Source organism: Marmota monax, unplaced genomic scaffold, assembly GCF_021218885.2.
Source record: "Marmota monax isolate L192 unplaced genomic scaffold, Marmota_monax_Labrador192_F-V1.1 WCK01_AAM20220418_F8-fsc00091, whole genome shotgun sequence".
NCBI lineage: Eukaryota > Metazoa > Chordata > Mammalia > Rodentia > Sciuridae > Marmota > Marmota monax.
This window is the reverse complement of record NW_026692434.1, coordinates 1548010-1553527: the sequence shown is the minus strand read 5'-3', so window position 1 is coordinate 1553527 and position 5518 is coordinate 1548010. Positions and strand designations below refer to the sequence as shown.

Sequence of the window (5518 nt, the reverse complement as noted above, 5' to 3'; positions counted from 1 at the left end):
TACCATGTATCAATAGTGGCTTACTGCAACACAGTCAAAGGTTAAATTCTGTTGTGTTTACTATTTCTCTTTTTGCCATGATTATATTTAACTTAAAAACTAGTACATATTATGTTTTAATACTTTTTTTTTCTTTTCATAATTTAGAAATGTATTCACAGGGCATGGATTAGGTAAAGATAGCAATACACTCTGAGTCTTCCAAGGACAGGTGAAATGAAAATAACAATTTTTTTCATTCAATGAAATAAAATATGAAGCTCAGAAAATTAATAGATAATTCAACTCTTTTAGTTGAAAAGTGCATTGGAATTTCATTCATTAAATTATTACTGCAAGGATTTATTCAAAGAGTACCCTTCTGAAAAATTGGATCTCTGTGGGTTGCACATACACATCTTTTCTACCAGTGTAATTTACATTGATTAAAATTGGGTACATTTTATGCTTTATGCTGCTGAATTTTTATGGTTTTGAAGCCAAAGTCCAATTTCCTTGGAAATAACATTTTAGGGAAAATGCTGGTTAAGCAGAGATTCTAATTACCACTTGTTCCTTACTTCTTTCTGGAAAAACAACAATAACCAAATAGCACAAACTCCATTTAGTAGAACAGGTCACATCAACAACAGCCATTTAAATGAGTCAGAAAACTTTTATACCTGTGGGGCACGACCACTTATCATGAAGGTGCAGCTACCACCACATGGGGACTGTGTGAGGGTGAAATGCACCTGCACATTCAGTCTTCATACCTTCTGGGCTATATGTTTGATAATGAATGATGCCCTTACCTACAATCACAGAGATCATTCCTTTAAAGTAAATTAATCTTGACTATATGGGTCAATTTCTTATACACATACATCTTTAAAATTAGTAAAGAGCTTAGCTTTACTCTCAATGTGTTTTCTCTTTCCTTGTATATCAATGTAGAACTATAAAATTGTGAATTCTGACATTATAGACTAAATATTCAAATACTCTTTTGTTTTCACTGATTTTGAGGAAATATTTTAGGTTTATGATGGAAAAACACCTGTGTTGAATTGTACCTCTTTGAATAACATTGGAATTATAACTTAATTATAACCTTAGGGAGCTTTAGTTTCCTAATATTTTGTTGGAATAATAGTGCCACTCTTATACTGATGTTATGCCCTTTAGAAAACCATAGGTTCACCTTTCATCTTCAGAAAACCAGAGGTTCACCACTACCAATCTGCCAGTGGATGATTTCAGATGAAAAATATTTTTAAGTCTCTCATATAACAAGCCTTCAGTAAATGGTCGCTATTAAACAGAGATCTCTCGCTATTGCATATTTTTAAGAAAAAAATTCTCAAAACATTTCCAAATTTAGAACATTCCAAGATGTCTTTCAAAGTACATATTAGATTCTGAGAATCAAATAGTAACTCAAAGCCCATTGCCCCCCTTCCCAGGCAGTTGAGAATTTGGGGAGTGAGCAGGGCTCCTCCCTATACCTGCAACTAGCCTATGAACAATAACACCTGAACTCTGTGGTTAGGTCAGAGAATTAGGGCAAGGGGGAGCTTTTCATTTGTCCTTATCAACACTGTCCTTGCTCAAAACAGAAACATACTCAAGGCAATAAACACTACAATGTTTGCTGGGAGAATGGATATGAAGCAAAAGAGGTGTGCTGGTTGCCCTTAACTCACAGACAAGTGTGTGTTTTTTTTTTTTTAAGTAAAAGAGGTAATACAAAATCTTAAGGAAGCACTTTAAATATATTTGAAACATCATTTATAAGTAGAAATATTCATGTCTAGAGGGATTGAAGCTACCTGTGATAATAATTCTCTTTTGTTGTTTGTAGATGCTAATTTGTTACTGCAGTTCTTACTTAAAATTGTTCTCATAGTCTCAAAGTTTTATTTTTATTAAACTAGAGTGAAGCATCAAGCATTTCCCTCCCTATTTGCCTCTCTGGATATTTCTTACAAAGTTCTAAGCTCAGTAGACTGTCACTACATGCTTAGAAATTACCTCATTTGTGTCACTTAATCTTCATTGCCATAGCAATTCTTTGATTATAAACAACATTATGGAATTACATTTTTTTGTACTCCCAGAGTGCATTCCTGCCCTAAATATTTTTAAATTTCAAAATGTGTGTATTCGTCCTGGGATTATGGAGACTGAAAATGATCCAAGACAGATCTGAGACTCAAAGTCTCTGCCACCAGTCTGTTCATCACTGAGCTTGTCCATTCATGGCTGTTGACTTTCAGAACCCTGCACATTTAGACTTGGCTCTACTTTTGGACCATTGAAGCTGCTAATAAGGCAGCACTCACCCCTGTCTCCTCTCCATGTGTTTCATTTCCACTTGTATCTAAAATAAAAGTAAAAGATTTTTTTCAGTGCCTTTATCCTAGTTGTGGCAAAGAGTGAGGGTTCAGTAGGTATTTATTAATAGCCCATCTTCTTCCTGAGTGATCTATTCTTCTTCTCTATGGTGGTTTTATACATTTCTACTGACACATTCATATCCCTTTCATTTCCTTCATTTTGTTCTTCTAAAACATTCTTTTTCTATATTGGTGGGCAATAATGGTTGTTATAAAAAGCTGAAATTAAAAATTGGACTTAAAAGGGGGAAGAATTATAAATGAAAATGTAACTGTGACTTTTCTATTAGGAAGTTTATTCACTTAAATTTCTTTTGAAGCTGTGTTGGAGAAATACAGACTACTAGCATCTACCATAGTAATGTGTATATAAACTATGAATGATTCTATAAATTGGATAAAAGGGAATCCATTTTTTTTAACAAGAATCCCATTTCATTGAGGAAAATCTTTTAGAAACAGCTTGGGAATAGACTATTATGTTTGATATGAATAAATATCAACAGAAATATGAGCAACCAGCATTAATAGATTTCAATTATTTTATCTGGGATGAAAAAAGAATCATTTTCTGGTTTTGGTCCAAGAAGGAAATTTAAGAAAGAATAAAGGAAAAAAATCCTATGTGGGTGGTGTTTATGTGAAATGATGAGTCAAAATAAAAGGTTGTGATTGTGTGACCAAGAGACATTTTAAGAATGAAATATAACTACACTAGTGCCTAATATGAAATAATATGCACTATTTTTACATAAATACCTATTTATTATCCAATTAAGCCTACCTTATTTTTAATGTAATTTATTTAGTTCATTATGTGAATATATTTTATGGAACTAAGAGTTGAAGGTACGTATCTGAATCAATGGCATCTAGAGAGACAATAGATCCCAAAAGAAGACTTAGAGCTTGTATCAGACATATTCGGCTGTATTTAAATAGAAAGACAGAACCCATTTAACATCTGGTTTCTACTCACCTGAGGCCAAACTGGGAGATTATATGCAAAGAGAACTTTTCTAGTTGTACTCACTGCTGAGAATTTTAATTTTCATTTTTTTCTCTATGTCATAAATTTATATGCTCCCAGAAATTAAAAAAAAGAAGAAGAATTACTGTACCAACTTTTTCTCAATGTTAATCATTAGGTACCAATTTTATGAATTATATCTTATTCAATTACTGCAAAACCCAAATTAGATAACAATTTCTTCCCGTGACTGACTATAATATGCAAAATTATTGGCCTTTTTCCAATAGTTGTTTACTTAATATTTGATTTTGCCAGAAGAGAATTCATTTAATTGTACTAGTCGCTAATTTCTGCAATAAAAAAAATGTAGGCTAAAACAATATACTTTTATTATCTCACAGTTTCTGTAGGTTGGAACATAGCTGGGCTTCTCTACATCAGGGTTCTCATAGTGTTGCGTTTAAGCTATTAGTCTGAGCTGCTGTCTCTTCTGAAGATTTGACTAGCAGAAGATTTTATTCCAAATTCAATCATATGGTTGTTTTAAGGATTCAGTTCCCAAGGACCAAGGCCTCAAAACCTCACTGGCAGTTTCTGAAGATCCAGCTTTTTCATTTAACAAGTTCTAGTTGAAAGCTGGCCTCTTTCGGAATGAGCCAGTGAGAGGGGAAGTGAGGACACTCATGACAAAGACCAGGATGCTTTTGTAACTTTGTGTCAGAAGTGATATTCCTTCACTTTTGTGGTATTCTATTCCTCATAAGTGAGTCAACTAAACTCAGCCTGCTCTGAAACAGAGAAGACTGCACATGGTCCTGAACACCAGGTGGGACTTTGATTAGTGGTCATGTTTGAGGTTGCCTATGAGACAGGAAAATGGGAAACATTTGTATTGGATGCAATGTGTCTCCAAAGATTCACATTTAGTATAGTATCAAATGTAAATTGAAATAATTGAGTTGAATTAATTTTGATGTACTATAATATTGTTTAAGACTTTTTTTCAAATACAAGAGAGTAAAAATACCTAATGATAAAAGATTCAATAATTTGATTCCTAAATTCATACATTAATACTGCTAATTAGTGTAATTTATGTTATGAAATTTATATTACTATCTTTGTATCTAATGATTCCATTGCATAAAATATGATATTTGAAAACATGCTAAAATATTAGATTGGTAATTTCATTCAATACATAATATTGTGTTTTATGAAAATTATATGAATCTTTTTGTGTGCATGTGGTACTGAGGATTGAACCCAGGATTGCTCTACTACTGAATTATATAACTAGCCCTTTAATTTTTTATTCTGAGACAGAGTCTCACTAATTGCCCAGGGTGGCCTTGAACTTGTGAACCTCGTGCCTCAGCCTTCCCCGTCACTGTGATTACAGGCGTGTGTTTTTGGGATGAAATTATATAAATCTTATGTGAAGCAGTAAATACTTTATCTATAAAATGAATAGCTAAAACAATTATTTTGATCTCTGACATGTTCTCAGTCTAATTCTATTTATGTAAACACTAAATCTCTCAGGGCTGCCTTTGGCATGTGAAACACAGTAATCTATATATCTGTCTCAATTTCATACAAAGACAATCTACCCTTCTGTGAATGAACAAGATTCCACTCTAGGATGGCCACTTCTTCTTGGATATTTTGAGGTCATAATATTCCCTGATCACAGAAGCCAATGCAGGACTAGAGTACCAACCATATATGTTGTAGAAGTTTTGAATATAGTGTATTTTTACCTAGAGAACTTTGACACACTTTTATTATCATGGTCACTGAGTCATATTTTAATTGTTTATGCTCCTGCATTTCTCCTATACTCTGCTGAATATTTTCTAAATGTTTGGTAATATTTCCAAGTTGATAAAAATTTGCCTAAGAAAATTAATCAATCAAAAGATCTTCTGTAGACATATTTTACTCTCCAATATGTGTTCTTTATGACAACCATCATTTCCCTAATGTAGCATATGGTTTTATAATTGTATCTTCCTGGAGAATGAAACACTTTATCATTATATAATTGTCTTAGTCCATTTGTGAAAATATAACAGAATGCCTGAGATGAGGTACTTTATAATAAACAGAATTTTATTGGAAACTGAACAGTCTTCCATTGAAGGGTCAGCATCAGGTAAGAGTG

At 32.9% G+C, this 5518-nt stretch overlaps 1 non-coding gene across 1 annotated transcript; it reads right to left on the bottom strand.

Annotated features, from left to right (window-relative positions):
- Nucleotides 1-1190: 1190 nt before the first annotated feature.
- On the bottom strand, nt 1191-1270 carry LOC124091834 (small nucleolar RNA SNORD65). The gene has a single exon (XR_006851444.1). It is a non-coding gene; the product is annotated as a small nucleolar RNA SNORD65 (small nucleolar RNA).
- Between the last annotated feature and the right edge of the window lie 4248 nt (nt 1271-5518).